Here is a 23,243-nt window from a genome sequence, read left to right on the forward strand (position 1 = left end):
TCAGGATGCCTCTCGCTCAAGTCCCCTCTTTGCTCAGAGCCTCAGTTCCTTCTGTAAAATGGGGATGACAACATTAATATCCACTTCACAGCTGTTATAAGTAAAATTATAGATGTTAAAGAACGGTGTAAACACTGAAGTGTGATGAGACATGAGGATGATTATTATCTTTCCTGGCTCTGTGCTCCTGCAGCACTCTCAGGCCATGACCCACCATTTTGCACTTAATTATACCCTGCCTTCAATTATCTATTCTTGCTTCCGCGTGGCAGGCTGCTGTTTACAACTGCTGTGGCAGCCTCCTGGGATCACATCTTCTACAACTCTTCTGCATCCCCTAGAGTTCAGATATCAGTCCCAACCAAATAGAAGGTGTATATTATTACTGTGATTATAACCAACTGCCATTTATGGATCACCTATTATGCACTAAGTACATATTGTTTCTGATTCTCAAAACTACCCAAGAAATAGATATTTTTTATTTCTACTGTGCAAACTAAGGCTCAGGAAAATTAAATAACTTGTTCAAGGTCACATGATCCTGGGGGTAAGAACCTCGAGAATCTTTCTTGCACTGGTCTCCAGATTGATGTTAAGGGCCTCATGGATTTCCACCTGCTTGGCTCTTTTCTTGGTCATCAGTTGAGCTGTGTCCAGAGAGAGAGAAAAAATCAAACCGGGGGCTTGGCAGAGGAGGTGACTGCCATGCCACGGACCAGACACAGGGACTTTTGACATGTAAGTTGGGTATGGCTTCACCAAGAACAAAGCCACAAAGCTCGTTCCTGTGGTTGAAGGGTGTGGGAGGTGGTCAGGAAAAGCCCTGGGACATCTAGCAGTGCCAGCACCGAACTGCTGCCCAAGTCTGTGAGGAGAGTAGACTGGAGTGGGATCTGATGGCCAAATCACTCACAGTAAGGGAGTGGTCAACTCACAAGAGTTTCCATCCTCCATCAAGAAATTGATGGAGGAGGAGATGCAGGGTTCATAGAGCGCCACTAGGTGGCACTGTGCAAGGAGGGCACAAAAAGAGCCCTTTAGAACCTTTCAACGCGAACAATTAGAAGGGATTTTAGAGCAAGCAAATGCAACGTAAAAGCCTCCTTTTACAGAAGAGTTGTGAGGCCCAGAGAAGTTATTTGAGTTGCCCAGTTTCTTGGGCCTGAAACCACTACCAGAGACCTAGACCTGTCTCTTTCTAAGCTCTGTGCGCTTCACCTTCAGTGCTCATCAAATCACATCGAGGTGCCCGTCTACTCGCGGTGTGAGCTTACTCAAGTCACTGACATTTGTGTTTAAGCCTCAGTCTTCCTGTCCATTGAACAAAGGACTTGTCTAGGCCTGTGATGACAATGTGGTAGCCACTAGTCACGTGTAGCTAAATTTAAATTAATTAAAACTACAATCTAAAATTCAGTTCTCAGTCATACTAACCAACGTTTCAAGCTCTCAATAGACAGTTGTGGGTAGCTGCTATCATATTTGACAGCACAGATATAGAGCACCCCCCCCCCATTGTTGCAAGTAATTTGAACAGACAGCATTGGCTGGTAACTGAGGTCCTCCCAGCTTCAGTATTCTATGGATCCTCTGTGAGAGCACTGGAGAGTGTAACACTAAGTGCATAAGGTTTCCTAGCTCTCAGCTTGGGTTTTTATTTTTTTTTATTTTTTATTTAAAAAAAATTTTTTTTCAACGTTTATTTATTTTTGAGACAGAGAGAGACAGAGCATGAACGGGGGAGGGGCAGAGAGAGAGGGAGACACAGAATCGGAAACAGGCTCCAGGCTCTGAGCCATCAGCCCAGAGCCTGACGCGGGGCTCGAACTCATGGACTGCGAGATCGTGACCTGGCTGAAGTCGGACGCTCAACCGACTGCGCCACCCAGGCGCCCCCAGCTTGGGTTTTTAATCATATGCAAGCACTGGGGGATACAGAAGAGAATAAGGTGGGTAAAAACCCTCCCTTCATGGAGCTGACATTTGAATGCGTGTAAGGTACTAAGTCCAAAAATTACAGCTTCTGCAATCAAGGTACAGTGCCTTAAGCTTTAATGTGTTTATTTATCTAGATAAAACACAGTATCTGGGGCACCTGGGTGGCTCAGTTGGATAAGCGTCCCACTCTTGATTTTGGCTCAGGTCATGATCTCACAATTCGTCGATTCAAGCCCCGCATCAGGCTCTGTGCTGACAGCATGGAGCCTGCTTGGAATTCTCTCTCTCCGCCCTGCCCCCGCCCCCCTTTCCCTCCCTGCTCTCTCTCTAAAAAAAAAAAAAAGAAAAAAAAAAAAACAACTAAAAAGTAGGTCTGGGGTGGAGCCCATGAACTTGCATTTTTCTAACAAGCTCCTTGGTGATACCATTGTTGTCAGTCCCAGAGCACATTTTAAGTAGCAAGGATTTGGAGAATTTTGTGGCAGGACAAGATAAGCATGTGTGATTCAACTAAAACATTGTGTGTTCATATTGTGGATCTTCCTGGGAAGCCTGGGTTCAAATCTCACTCCCTTGGGGTGAGAAGAATGGGGTAGCCCATTCTTCCTGATCCTCAAAACTAGAGTAGGAAGGCTCTTCTGGCCTCTATCATTCCTCACACTTCCCTAGCTTGGCGCTGCTCACACTACCTTGCCTTCCTTTTTAAAATCTTTGTCCCAGCCTCCCTCACGCAGCTGCAACCTGTCACTGGTCTCATTTAGTTCTATATCCATTAATTCCCTCAATAAGTACTGAGAGCCCCGTGTGCAGGTATCCACCAGGCTAGCTGCTGGAAATCCTGCAGGCAGACATGGTCCTGGCCCTCAGAGGGCTCACAGAATAGCAAAAGCCGACAGTGAAAAAAAAAATCATGGCAGGTGAAATAAGAGTCACAAACGAGGAAGTAGAAGATGCTATGGGAGATTATGACCAGGGACCTACCCCAGTTTTGCTCAGGGAAGACCTTCTAGAAGAAGAGGCATTTCATCTGAGAGCCGAACAAGTAGGAGTGAGCCAGGCAAAGAGAGGAGGTGTTCTAGTTACTATGGGCACAAACCAAATTCCCCCAAACCTTACTGGCATAGAATAACCATGGTGCAAAAAATACCACCGTGGCCAGTTTTGAAAAACACACTCTGCCCCCCATGGGAAGAGTGTGACAGTGTAGAGAATGCTTGGGCAAAAATCTTCCAATGAGAGAAACAGAGCCCATCCGAGGACATAAACACAACTTAGTAAGACTGGCATGTAGCCAAGAGAAAGAGACTGGTATAAAGATGAAACATAAGAGGTCAAAACCCCCAAATCCTCATCCTTGCCCTTGGGGAGTTAGTCATCTTAACAGCTATCGTACCTCCCTGTGTTTCATGATTTACAATCAACAAAGCAGTGCCTAAGTTATTTCCTCATTTTTTTTAAGCTTATTTATTTATCTTGAGAAAGAGAGAGAGAGCAAGCAGAAGAGGGGCAAAGAGAGAGGGAAAGAGAGAGAATCCCAAGGAGGCGCCAAACTGTCAGTGCAGAGTCAGATCTCGCGAACTGATATCATGACCTGAACTGAAGTCAAGAGTCAGACGCTCAGCCGTCTGAGCTACCCAGGCGCCCCTTCCTCATCTGTTTTAAACCACAATCCTGTGAGGGATTTATTAGCCCTAGTTACAGATGAAGACACAAAGTATCAGTGAGGGAAGTGGGAGGCAACATAGGAAGAGCAGGGGTACTCAGTGATTTTAGCTGATGCATGGATAAACATCTTACATGTTGATAAACATCTTACGTGTTGATAGGTAACGTGTGTTTTTCATAGAAAGATAGGTCTAGGGCATCAAGCTCATGATGTCACTGACATTGTGGCTTGGGACAAATCAAAGAAGTGAATTGATTTATTTTGTTTATTTATTTTTTCAACGTTTATTTATTTTTGGGACAGAGAGAGACAGAGCATGAACGGGGGAGGGGCAGAGAGAGAGGGAGACACAGAATCGGAAACAGGCTCCAGGCTCTGAGCCATCAGCCCAGAGCCCGACGCGGGGCTCGAACTCACAGACCGCGAGATCGTGACCTGGCTGAAGTCGGACGCTTAACCGACTGCGCCACCCAGGCGCCCCATAAATTGTGGCCAGGTTCTAAGGACAAACATCCCAAGAGAGAGCCAGCCAAGTTGTTTAGCTATCCCATGCCTCTGTTTTCTCATGTTTAAAATGAAAATACTCTATTACCTGCCTTCATAGGGTTGTCACAAAGAGTAAACTAGTTAATATTTGTAGAGCTCTTAGACTAGTTCCTGGCATTTATTAAGTGCTTGTTAAATAACTAAATTAAATTAACTGACTTAAGAATAAAAGGGAATGTTTTGGCTCTTGCAACTGAAAAGTCCCCGGGTATTTGTCTGTCTTCAGGCTGGATCCGGCAGCTCTCTCTCTCTTCCTCTTCCTCCCTCTGCCTCCCTCCAACTCACTTCTACTCTTCTCCGTGTTGATCCATCCTCAGATGACCAACCTCTCACCCAGTGCTGGTCACTGCAGCTCCAGGGTTAGAGGACCTGGACACAGCTACCAGTCGAGAACAGACACCCCCTTGCCATCATTGTAGGAAAAGCCCCTGAATTAGCTCTGATTGGTCCTACCTGAGTTTATTCATTTATTTTTGAGAGAGAGAGGGAGAGCACAAGAGGGGGAGGGGCAGAGAGAGAGAGAGAGAGAGAATCGGAAGCAGGCTCCAGGCTCTGAGCTGTCAGCCCAGAGCCCAACGCAGGGCTCGAACCCATGGACGGCAAGATCATGACCTGAGCCAAAGTAGGACGCTACACCCACTGAGCTACCCAGGTGCCCCTAAAGTTTATTTATTTATTTTGAGAGAGAGAAAGCACAGCAGGGGAGGGACAGAGAGAGAGGGGGGGAGAGAGAGAGAGAGAGAGAGAGAGAGAGAGAGAGAGAATCTCAAGTAGGCTCTGCACTGTCAGCATAGAGCCCGATGTGGGACTAGAACTCACAGACTAGAACTCACTCATGTGAAATCATGACCTGGGCTGAAATCAAGAGTCAGACGCTTAACCAACTGAGCCACCCAGGTGCCCCACTAATTTCTTTTTATCATTGATTAATATTCTGTTGTGTGGATGTACCATGGCTTATTTATCCACTCACTTTTTGAGGGCCATTTTGGGTGCTTCCAGTTTTGGGCAGTTATGAATAAAGCTGCTGTAAATCTGTGTGTGCAGATTTTTGTGTAGATGTAAGCTTTCAACTCATTTGAGTGAATGCCTAGGAGTGCAATCATAGGATCATATGGTAAGACTACGTTTAGCTTTATAAGAAACTGCCAGGCTGTCTTCCAAAGTGGCTGTACCATTTTACATCCCCACCAGCAATGAATGAAAGTTGCTGTCGCTCCACATCCTTGCCAGCATTTGGCATTGTTAGTTTTTTGGATTTTAGACATTCTTATAAGCGTATAGTGGTATGTTGTTTTGAGCTGCAGTTCTCTAATGACATCTGATGCTGAGCATCTTGAAACATCTTTCATATGCTTATTTGCTACCTGTACATCTTCTTTGGTGAGATGTCCAGATCTTTGTCCATTTTTTAATTGGGTTGTTTTTGTTGTTGTTGTTGTTGTTGTTGAGGTTTTTTTAAAAATTTTTTCGGAATGCTTATTTATTTTTGAGAGAGAGAGACAGAGCATGAGCAGGGGAGGGGCAGAGAGAGAGAGGGAGACACGGAATCCAAAGCAGACTCCAGGCTCTGAGCTGTCAGCACAGAGCCCAACACGGGGCTCGAACTCATGAGCTGTGAGATCATGACCTAAGCCGAAGTTGGACGCTCAACCGACTGAGCCACCCAGGCGCCCCTGTTGTTGTTGAGTTTTAAGAGGTCTTTATATATATGTTGAATACAAGTCCATTAGCTGATATGTGTTTTGCAAATCCACACTCCCCCACACACTCTGTAGGTTGTCTTTTTATCCTCTTAACAGTGTCTTTTGCAGAACAGAAGTTTTTAATTTTAATAAAATCCAGGTTTCCATGTTTTTCTTTCACGGATCTAAAAACTCATCACCCCACTCATGGTTACCTAAATTTTCCCCTGAGTTATCTTCAAGAAGTTTTACAGTTGTGTGCTTTACATTTAGGTATATTATCCATATGAGTTAATTTTTGCAAAAGATGTAAGTAAGGGTAGTATCTAGATTTTTTGTTGTTGTTGTTGTTATGTGGATGTCCAGTTATTCCAGCACCATTTGCTGAGAAGACTACCTTTTCTCCATTGAATAGTCTTTGCTTCGTTGTCAATAATCAGTTCATTATATTTGCGTGGGTCTCCTTTGGGGTTCTCTATTCTGTTCCATTAACGTACTTGTCTGTGCTTTTGCCAATACTGCACTGACTTGATTATTATAGCTTTATAATAAGTCTTGACGTTGTGTAGTGTCAGTCCTCCAATTCACTGGTGTTTTAAAATTTGAATTTCATAATTTCAGTGTGTCCCACATACATACTGCTAATTTCTATTTATAACTTTTGTCAAGTAGATAGCGGCATATGGTATCTATTTACAGAGGCATAAAGAGGCTAAATAACCTGTTCTTCCAACAGGTAACAGAGTCTTGGCTTTTTAGTGCCTTGATGCACTAACCTGGTCCCTGGGGAAGGAAACTTGATCTGTTGCCTGCAAGGTTAACTATTCCTCATGTACATTAAAACACTGGAATTCTATTTGATCTGGTATTTTTTTTCTGAGTTTAAGTATCAGAAGTTATCTCCCTGATTTTTTATAAAAATTTTTAATGTTTTTTAAAAATGTTTATTTATTTTTGAGAGAGAGAGAGAGAGTGTGAGTGGGGGAGGGGTACACACACACACACACACACACACACACACACACACACACAGAATCCAAAATAGGCTCCAGGCTCTGAGCCGTCAGTCCAGAGCCTAACATGGGGCTTGGAACTCACAAACCGCAAGATCATGACCTGGGCCCAAGTCAGACGCTTAACAGACTGAGCCAACCAGGTGCCCCTAGTGTTTTGTTTTTTTTTTTTTTTTTTAAAGTTTATTTATTTGGGGAGAGAGAGCACAAGCAGAGGAGGGGCAGAGAGAGAAGGGGAGAGAGAATTCCAAGCAGGCTCCAAACTGTCAGCGCAGAGTCCGATCTCACGAACTGTGATATGACCTGCGCTGAAGTCAAGAGTCAGACGCTCAACCGTCTGAGCTACCCAGGTGCCCCTTCCTCATTTGTTTGAAACCACAATCCTGTGAGGGATTTATTAGCCCTAGTTAACAGATGAAGACACAAAGTATCAGTGAGGGAAGTGGGAGGCAACATAGGAAGCGCAGGGGTACTCAGTGATTTTAGATGACGCATGGATAAACATCTTACATGTTGATAAACATCTTACGTGTTGATAGTTAACGTGTGTTTTTCGTAGAAAAATATGGTTGTGTAGTGCTTCGCTGTATGAATAAACCATGATTCATCCATCCATTCCCCTATAGGTTAGGTTTTTTTTACTTTTTCTGCTATCATAACGGGCCAGAAGTAGTGTTCCTTGCCGTGTTTTCTTGTGCACACATGTAATGTTTCCTCTAAACTCTTAGAAGTAAAATTTCTGGGTTGTAGGATAAGAGAATCTTCAATTTTAGGTTGAATATACCCACTTTTTCCCAGGAGTCCAATCAGGAAATGAAAATGGTTGTATCAGTGACTGCCTCTGCAGAGCTGCTCAGTTGGGGCATTATCTAGTGCACCTAGGAGAGAAAAAGGAGCTACATTCATTGTCACAAGCCTTATTTGAATAATCCTTGTCTGCTTCCAAAAGCCAAACAAGAGAATATTGGAAGTATCACTTAAATATCTACCCAATAGAATAATTGCTTCTGCAGTATCCTGAACTATCCTATCCTTGAATACTATCAAAGACAGAAGAGCTTACCACCTCCCAAAGTAGCCCAGCTCTCTTGATTAGAAAGTTCTCAAACACCTATGGCTGGAAGCGAGAATGAGAAGTTTCCATTCTAAGAGATGACAATATCTTCTTTTTTGAATCTGTTTTTTCTATGTAAAAATGGGAGTGGGGGGGCACCTGGGTGGCTCACTCAGTTAAGTGTCCAACTCTTGATTTCACGTCAAGTCATGATCTCACAGGTTCGTGAGATCAAGTCCTGCATCGGGCTCTGTGCTGACAGCTTGGAACCTGTTTGGGATTTTCTCTCTCCCTGTCTCTCTGCTCCTCCCCTGTTCATGCTCTGCCCCTCCCCAGTTCGTGCTCACACTCTCTCAAAATAAACATATTTTTAAAAATGGGAGTAGGAATAATACCTAAATCATAAGGTGGTTGTGGGAATCAAATGAGTTAGTGTGTGAATGTATGTGTGTATACATAGATAAATATATACACTTGTACATACATATATGCATATACATGTATAGATATGCAATATACTCATATATGCATATATATTCATATATGTAGAAAAGAGAAAGAGGGTGCATGAGAGGGCAAGCGAGCTCTTGGCAGAAAATAATCAATTAATTGTAGCTGCAGCTATTATTAATATTTTTCATCCTATTATCCATTCCGTAACAACAAAGTTCATTCTGCTAAACAAATATTTACTGAGTGTCTACTATGTGTCAAACAAAGACTGTGCTAGTAATCACAGAAACAACACCCACACTTCTCTGTATTTATTTTTTTAAGTTTTGTTTATTTTTGAGAGAGAGAGGGAGAGTATGCACACATGTGCATGAGTAGGGAAGGGGCAGAGAGAGAGGGAGAGAGAATTCCAAGCAGGCTCTGGGCTTCAAGGGCAGAACCTGACTCAGGTCTCAATCTCATGAACCATGAGATCATAACCTGAGCTGAAATTAAGTGTCCTATGCCTAAACTGACTGAGCCACCCACGTGCCCCTGTCAGTATTTCTGAGAGTCTCTGTGACGTTGCCAGCATAGAGCAATGGTTTAAAATGGAAGTTCTGGATTCAAATAATCTGGGTTTTAATCCCAACTGTACCAACTATGTGATTTGTGGGAGTATTGCTTAATTCGCTGATAACAACTTATCTCTCATGGTAAATGTTCAATACATGTTAGCTATTATTCAATTTAATTGAGCCAGTGACCTTAGCCAGGGTTTCAGCCTGAGCCTGGAGAGCTACGGATAGATAATCTTAAAGCTCTCTTTTAGTCCTAAAGTTTATTATTTTTTTATATTCAGTGGAACATCTGTGGGGGAGAAATCAGGAAGAATGACCCACATTTATAGGCATTTCACAAAGCTGAATTTGCAAGTAGGTTCTAACTCCTCCAAATGGGAAGAAATCACCCTTTGGGAGCTCACAGACTAATTTATACACTCGATGTGAGCAGAAGCAGGAAAAAACAAGCAAGTCATGGAGTGATAAACATGGGACAAACACTATAAATGCTAAATATGTATATTCCTTTCTGAGAGTGGGTACTGCCTGGTTCTCACTGGAGGGACAAGTAGTGTTCAAAAGCTCAGACTCTGGTGTAATACAGATCTAGGTTTGAATCCCTATTTGGTTCCTTGTCAGCTATGTGACCCTGGGCAAGCAGCTTTTAACCTTTGTGTCTCAGCTTTCTTTTCTGCAAAACCCAGATAGTAAGAGTATCTAAAAATTATACTCAATACAGTGGTGACATAGTAAATGCTCAATAAAAGTGAATTATTTTTATCTGACAAATGGCACCCTACAGGTGAGTGACAAGTTTCCATTCTCAAGAGATGACAATATCTTTTTCTGACTTTAGGCGCTTCATGGGTGGGGCCCGTCTCTGCCTTCATAAGTTAGGCACGATGCCTCCCTTGTCACCTTGGCAACTTCCTTAGAGAGGAGGGTGTCTCCTCTGTCAGACTTGGCACTCCACTAGGCTGGAACTTCCTCTTCCTTCGAGGTGGGAACAGTAGTGCCTCCACCAGTTAGTCTCAGATGGACCTTGTCTCTGTCAGCCTGAGGGTTTCCAGAGTTGTGTGTGGTTGGCTCCCCTCCAAGCCACTCTGCGTAGAACTGACTGATTACCTTTTCTCCTCTTCCTTGAGGCCCAGGAACAAGAGTGAGGAATGCGCCTCTTCAGTAGCCACCCAGGTCAGGAAGGAGTTAAGATGAAGGTCGGCTTTAGGGGGTGGGAGTCGGGGGGGGGGGGGGCACTGGGGCCCCAGCCTGAAAAGTCTCGCAATTCAGGGGATCTTAGGAAGTCTCGGTAAGGCTCTTAGGAGACTGCGCTGGGCTCTGAAAAGCATTTGGGTGAGTGTGAGAGGTGCCCCAGAAGCAACGCGAGGGAGCATTTTACGTGGATGTGGGGTGGGCGGTGCGTCAGGGTAACTAATGGCAACTGGGCGGGGTGAACCCGCCCGGCAGGAGCTCTTCGACGGAGAGAAACTACGACTCCCAGGATGCGCCGGGGCTCAGCCCGGCTTTCCCGCCTGCCCACTGGCTGCCGGTCCGGCGAGCGCAAGAGCGGATTGGTCGCGGCGGTGCGGGTCTCCCCCACTAGCAGGTTAGTAGGCACCGCCGGCAGCAGACGTTGACCGGGCGCGCGAGGGGGGAGGGGCCCGTCTAGCTATTCTGGAAACCGCCGGACGCTCTCTCCGTAGCGTAGCCGCCGGCTGTGAGGCGCGGGGCGGGGGCGGAGACTGCGTGGCGCAGGCGCAGTGCTGGGCTTCTTCTGGGTCCCCAGACAGCTGGAGGAGATAAACAGAGGAGGAGGAGGGAGGGGAGTGCGTGTGTGAGAGCGCGCGAGGGAGTGTGAGTGTGTGTGAGCGCGGGTGTGAGGCGGTGCGCAGGGGCGGGCGGAGGCGCTGTCCGGCCCGGGCTAGGCGCCGGGCGGGGAGCATGGGAAGGGGCTAGAGCTGCCCGGGCCCCCAGCCCCCTCCCCGGGATCCGCGCCCCCCCTTCCCGGGAGAGGGGCCGGGCCCCCCGGACGGACATGGGCTCCTGAAGTTGCGCCGCCGCCGGTCCTGGGAAGAGGCCTGACAGGTACGGGTAGCCACCGCCCCCTGCCCTCGCCGGGCGCCGAAGCAAGAACCGGCTCCCGCAGCCCCGGCACACGGGCCGCTCGCTCTGGGCCGGCCGCAGCCCTGCCGGCCCGGGGGCCTGAGCCCGCCTGCCTCGGGGCTCCGGGGTGTCCCGAGAGGGGGCAGGCCTCGCTGGGGCGAAGGGCACAGTGGGCCGGGGGCGGGGTGGGGATGAAGGGCTGGCCGGGACGTGGGTGGTGCGGGAGGCTCAGGGAGGCTCTGCCAAGGGAGAGGTGGAAGTCGTCCCATCACGGGACTTTTTTGCGGACTTTTTTGTTTGACATCTGATCTGGCGCGGGTCTCAGGAAGAAGGGGGCAGGTGGAAGTGCTGGGAGGGCTACGTTGACCTGACCTGCTCTCTTAGTTTCCTGCTCTCCTGCTCTCGCTCTGTCTCGCTCGCTCTCGCGCTCGCTCTTTCTCGCTCTGTGTGTGTGTGTGTGTGTGTCCGTCCGTCCGTCCCGTGTGTCCGTCCGTGGTCAGGCTTCTTGCAGCTGCAGATGCCTTCAGTGGCCCATCCTGGCACCAAGCTGAAGTCTGCCAAGGTGTTACCACCAGGCGACTGTAACGCCCATACAGAGGGCCTTTACTTGGGAACGGGCTCTTCAGTACCCACCTCAAAGGGAAATAGGAAGTGTGGAAAAGAAGAGAGGTTGAACCAGTAGGATCCGATTCTTGTCACTGAAGGCTGCAGTGGGTCGTACCCCCCTCCCCCTTGCCAGCCAGGTTGAATTTGCTTAGTGACCTCTGACTCTCCTCTGCAGGTGTACTACCAGGGTCTCTAGAAAAGACGTGTCAGGACTTATGACTAAAGTCTGACTGCCTAATTTGACTATTTTCCTCAAAGTCCTTTTTTTCGGTGACTTCCTTTAACTTCCTGAGGTAGTGGTAGAGCAACTTTAAAGTTTTCCTCTTAGGTTTGTGAGTTTAGAAGCCTGATCCGGTGGCTGTAACTTCCCCATTCTTTGCAAGGATGGGGTAGATGATCAGAGTAAAGTGGCAGTTAAGTGTTCCCTTTTAACAGAGCCTGGAACAGTTTTGAGAAGAAAACTATTCGGAAGACACCTCCTGACTCAAAAACATTATGAAATCTCTACCTAGGGCACAGATATGCTCAGTGGTCTGAACAAAGCTTTTCTATACCTTAAAGTCCCTCCGGAGTGGCCAGTCTCTTCGCTAAGCGAAGGAACTACTTAAGGCTATTTCTGGTTTGAGTTTTGGCCTATTCTTCCTTGTAATTCTTATATTTTTAAAGAGATTGAATTGAATCTTGGCTGTTGAGTATAATAATTTGATCCTCTATCACAGACCAAAGAGTAACTGGTAAGGCTCATTTGGGTTAACTCTGAGACTAACAGTGAATCTTCATTACAGGTTGTTGGATTTCATTGGCAGATGGGAAACAACCTTTTCTGCCATAGTCTGTGATCCTGCTGCTTCAATACTGGGGTCCTGCTATCCTTCCCTCTTTTGACCTATTAGGGGGCACTTATGTTCAAGCCACATCTCAATTTGTAGAAGCAGTGCTTTGGGTCACCTCTGAAGAATAATTGAACAACAACTCATATGTCTGCCCGAGACTCTTTACCTTGGAGTTACTGAAAGAAAGAGAATATGTGTAATGATTGTGGTGATGGTATTAACATTGGCAATTTGCCACTTTTGGGTTTTAGAGTTGTCATGCAGCTGACAAATTTTCTAGCTTAAAGGAACTCAATAGTGACTCATGGGACATCATATTAGGGTTTTTTTTCACACATGTAGACTTCAGGATCTGGAAGTATACGACTGAAGATCTTAAAGCCCTCTGCTAAACATCTTTGGATTTTGAGGGGCCAATTGCTACAAAGACCCAGAACTGTGACTTTTAATTATTTTTTAATTATTTTCTTCTCTTCTTTTTAAGTTAGGGAATGTGGCCCACATGTGCAGTCCTGGGTCTCAGAGAGGGAATCCTAGACAACATGTAATATGGTGATACTTATCTTTCTTTTGGGTCACTGAGTGATCCTGACTCCTTTCTTCTTTCATCCTTACCTTTCTGGATTCCACTGCATCTTTGGGCCGCCATTGCAAAGGGATTCCCATAACTCCCAAGTTTCAAAACTCCTGACAGTTTTCATCAGAAACCAATCCCTTGGTGGTACATTTAATTATGAATAACTTACTTTAAGAGGTATTTACCAATTAGAATACATTCAAAAATGTGACTGACATTGAGGGCCTGGTATGTTGGACTGTGTGCTAGGTGGTGTTTTTACTTTATCTAATTTAGCCCTCATCACTGCTCTGGTAGGCAGAAATCATTTTCCCTATTATACATGTGAAGATACAAGTTCAGAGAGATTAAATAACTTGTCTAAGGTCACACAGCTAACAAAGGAAATGTTCAGAATTCAAACCAGGGTGTAGCACTAGGATCAAGGGATGGAAATTCGAAGAGGGTGCATATTGGCTGGATAGGAGAGAATTTGTTTTCTAAAAACAAAATGGGCCACCTTGTGGGGGAGTGAGTTACCCATCATTGTAGGTATTCAAGCAGAGGCTTCGCCACTTCTTATCCAGGATATACTAGAGGAGTTCATACTTATTTAGGTAATTTGACTGAGGAGTCTTTCAGTATTTTAAACCCTATTATTATATGGAAATGGAGTCAAACTCCTGTTTTTGTGATCTGTAAAAAAACTAATGCATATTGCATACATACTGTGTGCCAGGCACTTGTTAGACACTTTTCCTACAATACTTCATTTAATCCTCAAATCCCCTATGAAGTGGGAATTATTATTATTCCCACTTTACAAATGAGGAAATGGAGACTCCAGAAAGTTAAAAAAAAACGTGCTAGAGGTTACGCAGTTAGTAGTAGTAGGGCTGATATTTGAACCTTTGTCTGTACCATCTTCGCTGTGTAACATAGGGTAAGTTGTGTGTCTTCTCTGAGCTATAGTTTCCTCATCTGTGAAACGAGATGACAGTACCTTCCTTACGATGGGTTTATGAGTACTAAATGATATAACATACACTTTTCACTAAATGTCACTGCCCTTGAGAGCTTGGGTTTGGGGTAAAAAGGTACCACTTTATTTCTTTAGGGTGAATTCAGGCCTGAGAATTTTGGGGTTCATTCTTTGTGCTATTTGTAATAGCTGCTAACCCCTTCAAGGGCTTTGTGGCATTAGTGACTAATACCTTAAAAACTTGAGGCCTGAATGAGAGGAGGATTCAGCCAACACATTGGAGTATAGGAGGAAGTGTCAAAGGCCTTGTAGGGAAAAAAAGTCCTTACCCCACTATACAGTCAGATTCAGAGATCACTGTTTGCATTTTTACATTTAATGTCTTATTTTAGAATGGACAAGGTCACAATTGCTAGAGCTGTGATAGAGCTGGATGCCAAGAATAATAACCCTTAATCCTCCCTGTAGCCATCTGGGGAGGTATTAACCCCATTTCCTTGGGGAGTGGGGCAGAGCAGGATCCGACCTTACCCAGGTAGCTATCTAGGGGCTCTCCGGAGGCAGTGTTAGGATCAGGATGGTGGCAAAATTTTATCCTTGTTCATAACCCCAAGATTCTATTTTCAGAAAGCTCTAAACTGTGCTTATCCATGAACCTTTAGGGAGCCTTTCTCAGAATGGGAATCAGGCATTTCTGGTCTTGGAACTTCACCAGTTGAGACCTGAGTGTTTGGGTGCCAGTGGCTTACCTGGTTCCTTCTTGAGTCAGACATCTGGATGTAACACAGCTGCAATTGAATTGGAAAGGAAGCATTTCCACATTGATTGGCTTACTTTTCCTTAACCTTTCTGCTAGGAGGACAGTTAGAGGGTAAAACTTCAAAGGCTTCCCTATGAGGCATACTTTGAATCAGGCAGAGTTTGGAAAGATGCAAGTTAAGGGCAAAATCCAAGACTGCAGATGCTCATAAATACAGTGAGAGAAGACAGCATTATCCAAATATGCTCTCTTTTCTCTTTCTGTTCCCTTCCACTATCTTAAGGTAATGGTGGCCCCAGGAGAAGGCAGATAAATTAGCTATAATCACTGCAAAGCAAAGTTATGAAAACATCAAGAAAGATTTTTCACAAAGCTTGAATGGCAGTACAGAACCCATTCATGCAGAGAAGCCATCGAGGTGAGTTTTCATCCAGAGTTTCCCACAAAGTGAAGCATTTATTTTTTTTTTAAGTTTATTTATTTTGAGAGAGAGAGAGGGAGAGCAGGGAAAGGGCAGAGAGAAAGGGAGAGAGAGAGAATCCCAAGCAGACTCTGCACTGTCTGCACAGAACCCAATGTGGGGCTCAAACGCACAAACCAAGAAATCATGACCTGAGCCAAAACCAAGAGTCAGACGCTTAACCAACTGAGTCACCTAGGCGCCCAAAGTGAAGCATTTCTTAGGATGGACTTCACAAAGAAGGCTTTAGTCAACTCTGTATAGAATCATTTGAGCCAGGATCCTTGAAGATGGCAAAGAACTTTTCCAAAAACATTTTGCTGATGGGCCTGTTCCACCAACCAAACCTTTCCCAGATGCTGTCCTTGCGCCAACTTAGTCCATGACCTTGAAATATACTTTTGAAATTTGTGTCTGAGACCGTCAGAGTCTAGGTGATTTTGCTTCCTTAGTTAAACCCTAAATGCTAAGTTAAATGCTTAGTTAAAACCTAAATGCTTGGGGCGCCTGGGTGGCGCAGTCGGTTAAGCATCCGACTTCAGCCAGGTCACGATCTCGCGGTTCGTGAGTTCGAGCCCCGCGTCGGGCTCTGGGCTGATGGCTCAGAGCCTGGAGCCTGTTTCCGATTCTATGTCTCCCTCTCTCTCTGCCCCTCCCCCGTTCATGCTCTGTCTCTGTCCCCCAAAAAAATAAACGTTGAAAAAAAAAAAATTAAAAAAAAAAAACAAAAAAAAAACCTAAATGCTAAGAGATGGTGTCTTTTAGGTAAGACTGCTTAGACATGATCTAATTAAAGACAATAACTATTTTTCAGTGGCCAGTGACCTGGTCTTAGGGTCGAACTATTTAGTTTGACTCTCCATTTAATAACTAACTTTAGGGAAATTAACTTCTCTGTGCCTTAGATCCTTCATCTGTAAAGTGAGGATAATAATAGTACCTACCTTCATAGGTTTATGAGGAATCTGTTGGATAACACTTATGAAATGATTTGAATGTTCACTAAATATTTTTTACCAGGTTGGGCACCTGGGTGACTCAGTCGGTTGGGCATCCAGCTTCAGCTCGGGTCATGATCTTGTGATTCATGGGTTCAAGCCCCGTGTCAGTCTCTGTGCTGACAGCTCAGAGCCTGAAGCCTGCTTCATATTCTGTGTCTCCCTCTGTCTCTGCCCCTCCCCTGCTCATGCTCTGTCTGTCTCTCTCTCTCAAAAATGAATAAACATTAAAAGAATTTTTTTTTAATTTTTACCAGGCTTGATATCAGGCATTTTATGTGTGTGGCTCTTCACTCTGTGAAGATAGGCATTATCATCCTGTTTTGCAGATTAGAAAGCTGAGATTTAGAAATGTTGTCACACAGAAGATAGTTGGCAGAACTTGGATTTGAACTTTAGGTCTGCCAGACTCCAGTACCCAACTCTTTACTTTCTTATGCCACTTCCAGTGACCTTTTTGCTTTGAAAGTGCATGTTTTTCTCTTCTATAGGATTGCTCCAGTAGGTAAACCACTGCAAATAGAGTGAAAGGAAACTTGCATACATCCTTTGCATAATTCATAATGTTGGAAGGGGGCGGGGGCCAGTGGTCTCTCTAGCTGGGGACATCTCTCTACAGTGGGAGGCACTGTCCAGAGGAAAAAGAATACAGATGACTTGGGTTCCATCTCCACTCTACTGCTACCTGACAGTGTGTCCTTAGGATCACAGGATAGTGGGAGGGGTTTTGTAGGTCATCTTAGAGTCTACCTCTCACTTTGCAGATGGGGAAATAGGCTGAGAGAGTGAAGCGCCTCACTCGGGGTCTTTAAGACACTTAGAGGCAGAGCCTGGCCTGGAGCATGAGACCCTAGATTCCGGTCCAGTGTTTCTTCCTCAGTAGCATTGTGCTTCAGTTCTCCCTTGTTAAACGGGGGTGAAAATAGCTTTCTAGCTTCCTCACTGGATTGTTACGAAGTTCAAGTTAAAAGCATGAGCAAAAGTACTCTGATAGTTACAAAGTGCTGTACATATGCAAGACAGTCACGCTGTCATTCATTCAGCAAGTACTCATTGGCACCTGCTAAGCCCACATCACTCCTTGGAGACCTAGGAGGTTCAGTAGATGAATCAGATGAAGAGCTGGCCCTCAGGATGCTTTTAGTCTTTTAAAGAAGAGAAGCCACAAAATAGTTATAGTTCAAGGCAGGAGACAGACGAAGGAAACGGTGAGAGCTAAATTTTTGTAAGTTCTGATTTTGAGGCAGAGAAAAGAAGAAAAGGGTTTGAGGACTTTTCTTATAGTTGAGATATAATTCTTGTATCATAAAGTCTACCCTTTTAATTCTGCAGTTTTTAATATATCCACAAAGTTGTGCACCCATCACCACTATCTAATTCCAGAACATTTTCATCATGCCCCATAGAAACCCATACCCTTTAGCTGTCACCACCACCCCAGTCACTCCCATCTTCTTCCTCAGTTCCAAGAAACCACTAATCTTTCTTTCTCTGTAGATTTTGCTGTTCTTGATGTTTCATGTAAATGGATTCATACAATATGTGGCCTTTTGTGACTGGCTTCTTTCAAATAACATTATGTTTTCAAGTTTCATCCATGTTGTCACATGAATCAGTGGTTTATTCCTTTTTATGGCTGATTGATACTCCATTATATGGATATATCACATTTTATTTGTTCATTTATGGACATTTATCCATTGATGGGCATTTGAGTTTTTTCTACCTTGGGGCTGAGAACATTCATGTACAAGTTTTTGTGTAGACATTTGTTTTTATTTCTCTTGGGTTATACCTAGGAGTGGAATTTCTAGGTCATATGGTAACTCTATGTTTAATTTTTTGAGAGGAGGCTTTTCTTCAACAATTTTTCTTATTGCAAATAATACTGTCACTCACGGTTAATAAGTATTTCCAGTGTGCCAGTTATCGCATATAATCCTCACAACAACCCTGGGGTAAGTGCTATTATTATCTTTGTGTAACAAATGAAAAGTAGCCAGTGTTTCTTGAGCACTTACCATATGCCAGGTATTGTGCTAAGTGTTTTGCAATGCATTGTCTTATTAATGTTCCCAGTGACCCTATGATGTAGATACTACTTCATATACCTACATGGCAGGTAAAAAACAAACCAACAAAACCCGGGAGCTTAAAGGTAAATCATTTTACCCAAGATCACACAACGTAGTATATAGTAGAGCCAGATTTAGACTCAGGTTTCTTTCAGTCCAAAGCTGGTTCCTAATGGCTATTTCTATATTACTATAAGAACAATAAATGTTCACAATAGAATACTTGGAAAATACAGAGAAACAGAAAGAAAAAATATATATATTTTTTTCATAAGTTCTGATTTTGAGGCAGGAAAAAAATGTATGTAACACACACACACACGTGTGTGTGTGTGTGTGTGTGTGTGTGTGTGTGTGTGTGTGTGTATTACCTATTGTCTTACCAGGGAGAAGACCACTGGCATATTTTTAATGCCTGGCCTTCTTTTTTTTTTTTAATTTTTAAAAATGTTTTTATTTATTTTTGAGAGAGACAGAGCATGAGCAGGGGAAGGGCAGAGAGAGAGGGAGACACAGAATCCAAAGCAGGTTCCAGGCTTTGAGCTGTCAGTACAGAGCCCGATGTGGGGCTCGAACTTGTGAACCATGAGATCGTGACCTGAACCGAAGTTGGACGCACAACTGACTGAGCCACCCAGGCACCCCAAACACATATCCTTCTTGTTATAACATTGTAGATATGTACACTTTTGGTTTGTCTTTTTTTTCCCTTCAAGGCTAAGATGGTCACATACATGTCTTGAACGTGATTTTTTAACTATATATGATTAACAGTTTTCTGTTTCATTAATCAGTCTTCCATGTTTTGAGTGACTCTTAATAGGAAAGAAAGATTTTTTTAAATTTTTTTTTTCAACGTTTATTTTATTTTTGGGACAGAGAGAGACAGAGCATGAGCGGGGGAGGGGCAGAGAGAGAGGGAGACACAGAATCGGAAACAGGCTCCAGGCTCTGAGCCATCAGCCCAGAGCCCGACGCGGGGCTCGAACTCACGGACCGCGAGATCGTGACCTGGCTGAAGTCTGACGCTTAACCGACTGCGCCACCCAGGCGCCCCAAGAAAGATTTTAAAAAGGACTTGATAAGAGAGGATCCCAAATATATATGAAGTAAATAGAATAGAACAGAATAATGAACCCCCATTTATCTGTCATCCTATTTCAATAACTGTCAACATTCTGCCATTCTTATTTTATCTATACCTCCTTTGCTTTCCACTTCCATTCTATTTTTTTAAGTGTTTATTATTGACAGAGAGAGAGAGAGGGCATGAACAGGGAAGGGGCAGAGAGAGGGTGGGGACAGAAGATCCAAAGTGGTCTTTGTGCTGACAGCAGAGAGCCCCATGCGGGGCTAGAACTCACAAACCCTGAGATCATGATCTGAGCCAAAGTGGGACACTTAACCGACTGAGCCGCCCAGGCGCCCCTCCTCCATTCTATTTTTTAAGTAAAATTTACCAACATTAAAATTCACTAATCTTGATTGTACAGTTTTGACAAATGGATATACACATGTCACCCTTACCCCCAGTACCTGTATAGCCATATTCCCCTCATATATAGAACTTTTCTGTCACTTAGAAAGTTCTCAGGGCTCCTTTTCTTATTAATCTGTATGCACTCAGGCAACACTTCTTTTTTTTTTAACTGTATTTTTGCCTATTCTAGAACTTCATATATAGTTGACTCTTGAACAGTGTGGGGGTTAGGGGCACCCACCCTGCCTAACCCCCTCCAGGCAGTCAAAAATTGGCATATAACTTTTGACTCCTGAAAAACTTAATTACTAATAGCCTACTGTTGATCAGAAGCCTTACGGATAACAAATAATTAACCCATATTTTGTATGTTATATGTATTATATCTGTATTCTTAAAGTAAGCTACAGAAAATAAAGTTTTATTAAGAAAATCATAAGGAAGAGAAAATATATTTGCAGTACTATACTGTGTTTATCGAAAAGAATCCACATATAAATTAACCCACACGGTTCAAACTTGTGTTGTTCAAGAGTCAACTGTAAATGGAATCATACAGTAGGTACCTTTTTTTTTAAATGTTTACTTATTTTTGAAAGCGGGGGGTACTGAGTGGCAGAGAGAGAGGAAGACACAGAATCTGAAGCACGCTCCAGGCTCTGAGCCGTCAGCACAGAGCCCAACATGGGGCTCAAATCCAGGAACCGTGAGATCATGACCTGAGCCAAAGTCAAACGCTTAACCGACTGAGCTACCCAGGCCCCCCAGTATGTACTTTCTTAAGTCTGGCTTTGCTCAGAATCTGTGAGATTCATCCATATTGTTGCTGGTATCAATAGTTCCTTTTTAAAAATATAATAACTTCATTGGGATATAATTCACATACCATACAATTCACTCATTTAAAGTGTATAATTCAGTGGTTTTTAGTATTCTCACAGATATGTGCAACAATCACCAGTCAAATTTAGAACATATTCATCACCTCAAAAAGAAACATCAAACCACAATGAAGTACTGCTTCATACCTGTGAGGATGGCTATAAATACATTTTTTTAAAAAGCAAGTATTGGTAAGGATGTGGAGAAATTGGAACCTTTTACATTGCTGGTGAAATTGTAAAATGGTGCAGCTGCTATGGAGAATAGTTTGGCAATTCCTCAAAAAGTTAAATATAGAATAACCATATGACTCAGCAATTCCACACCAAGGTATATACGCAAAAGAATTGAAAACAGGTAGTCAAACAGATGCTTGTACGTGGACATTCATAGCAGCACTATTCATAACAACCAACAGATAGATGAATGAATGGATAAATACAATGTGATATAGCGGTGCAATGGAATAGTATTCAGCCATAAAAAGGAATGAAGTACTGATGCATGCTACAACATGGATAGACCTCAAAATAGTATGCTAAGTGAAAGAGGCCAGTCGCAAAGGTCACATATTGTAGGATTTCATTTATATGAAAAATCTAGAATAGGTAAATTGATAGATGCAGAAAGTAAATTGGTGGTTGCCAGATACTAGAGGGAGGCAGGAGGAGGGACTGACTACTTAATAGGTATGGGATTTTCTTTTGGTGTGATGTAAGTGTTTTGGAACTACCTAGAGGTGATGGTTGTATAACATGGTGAGTGTACTAAATACCACTGAATTATACACTTTAAAGTCCTCTCTAGCCCCAGGAAACCATAAATCTACTTTCTATTTCTATAGATTGGCCTATTCTGGCCTTTGCATATAAATGGAATTATAGATATCCCTCGATTCTTGAAAGTTCATGTTATGCCACTTCACTTTTACGAAAGATCTACATCAGTACCTCTTACACTAACCGAAGAGAGTCCAAAGGGGATTTTTGCTTTTATGAAAAGGGTGAAAATCAAATATAGTGCTCGGCATTTGTTTTGCGGTGAGCCTATTATAGTGGCAGTGCGCACCCTGAGTGGCGAGAGTGGCTCCTCCCAGCTTCCACCCTGGGAACTACACTCAGCATCCAACCACCATAGCTTTGAACTGTGTCTGTGAGCATCTGTGCTTTATAAAATAAAGTGTGCTTTATTTATTTATTTTGCTCATCCTTTAGCAAGATGGTATCAGAAAAGCCTAAGAGAAGTTATTTTTGGGGTCTGGAAATGCCAAAAAAATTTTTCCATTTAATAAACTGATAGTAATTGCTTCTTCGCTTTATGCCCTTGCAGCTTAGGATAGGTTTCATAGGAACACTTTGCCTTTGGATAGCAGGAGAAACCTATATACAACATGTGGCTTTCTTTCACTTAGCATAATGTCTTCAGGGTTCATCCATGTTGTAACACGTATCAGCACTTCATTGCTTCTTATGGCCAAATAACATTGCATTGTATAGACACAATAAACACCACATTTTGTCCATTCATCAGTTGATGGGCATTTGGGTTTCTACCTTTTAGCTGTTATGAATAATCCTGCCCTAACCATTCTTGTACAGACTGTTGAATGGAGTTTCTTTGTTTTTAACAGAGTCATCATTTTCCTCCTGATCTTGCAATTCAAAGCTAGCAGAGGTGAGAAAGATCCCATTCTCTGTGCCCCACCATCCTACAATGGAATCCCCAATGTCAGCTTTGTCTCTCTGGTAGGGAAAGAAGTAAGAGAGAAATGTTGTAACCGTGCCACTGAGCATAGATCAGGAGCTATCAAGTCTTACTAGAATTCAGATTTGGCTAATAACATCTGTTGAGCACCTGCTGTAATCCAGGTACTATTTTGTGCCTTCATATATATTTCATCATTTATTCCTCACAACAACTAATTGAAGTAAACGAGTATCCCCATTTTACAAGTGAGGAAATTGAAACTCAGAAAGGTTGAATAACTGCCTAAGTAGGTACTAATGGGTACAGTGAGGGGGCTGGACTGCAGGCCCAAGTGCCTAAGTATTTTAAGTCCACTTCCCTTTCTGCTACATTAACTCAAACAAGGACTGTGGCACACCTGAAATGGGTGTTTCCTCATGTTTATTTGGATGTTACTGTTCAATCTTCGGTTCCAGATGAGTAACATTTGCCAGGCGTACTTTGTTCTAAGGCTTGTTAACCTCAGGCTATTATATTACTGGTACCCTTTGCATTATGGAGTAGATTAATTCCTGCAAATTGAGCTATTAATTGAATTTTCTTATTAGCTTCCTTTGTAATAGCAGAGATGCCCGTAGAAAAAAGTTTCCCAGTAGCCCGACTGTGGAAGGGATAGGGTTAAGTGGCGACATGCTAGACATTCTAGACTCTAGGAATGGAATACCTTTTGGGCAGTGTATCAATATACATGGCAGTTCATGTTTTCTTTATAACATTATGTCATATATTTTCCTCGGTGTCATAGGCATTTTATATTTTTCACATTCCCAACTCCCAGAAACTGGCTTCCTTCTTCCTCCTTATCATTGAGTATCAACTAGAGCTGGCCTGTAGTGACAGAAGATGCCACGTTCAACCCTTTGTA

General features: G+C 43.5%; 1 protein-coding gene and 1 long non-coding RNA gene across 6 annotated transcripts in view; one reads left to right on the forward strand and one right to left on the reverse strand.

Annotated features, from left to right (window-relative positions):
- Positions 1 to 460: 460 nt before the first annotated feature.
- On the reverse strand, positions 461 to 10,570 carry LOC123597440. Its single transcript, XR_006712124.1, has 3 exons — positions 10,026 to 10,570; positions 7,640 to 7,729; positions 461 to 650 (listed from the first exon to the last, which is right to left on the reverse strand). It is a non-coding gene; the product is annotated as an uncharacterized LOC123597440 (long non-coding RNA).
- A 115-nt stretch (positions 10,571 to 10,685) lies between these two features.
- WDTC1 (WD and tetratricopeptide repeats 1) overlaps positions 10,686 to 23,243 on the forward strand; it is a 70,527-nt gene continuing 57,969 nt past the window's right edge. For 4 of the 5 annotated variants that reach the window (XM_045476229.1, XM_045476233.1, XM_045476231.1 and 1 more), the window contains exon 1: positions 10,686 to 10,982. The gene's annotated coding sequence lies outside the window, so the exon portion shown is untranslated. Of the gene's footprint in view, positions 10,983 to 15,020; positions 15,156 to 23,243 lie in introns of those variants that run through there. The other variant, XM_045476230.1, reaches the window with a different exon arrangement.

Source organism: Leopardus geoffroyi, chromosome C1 (genome assembly GCF_018350155.1).
Source record: "Leopardus geoffroyi isolate Oge1 chromosome C1, O.geoffroyi_Oge1_pat1.0, whole genome shotgun sequence".
Taxonomy (NCBI): domain Eukaryota; kingdom Metazoa; phylum Chordata; class Mammalia; order Carnivora; family Felidae; genus Leopardus; species Leopardus geoffroyi.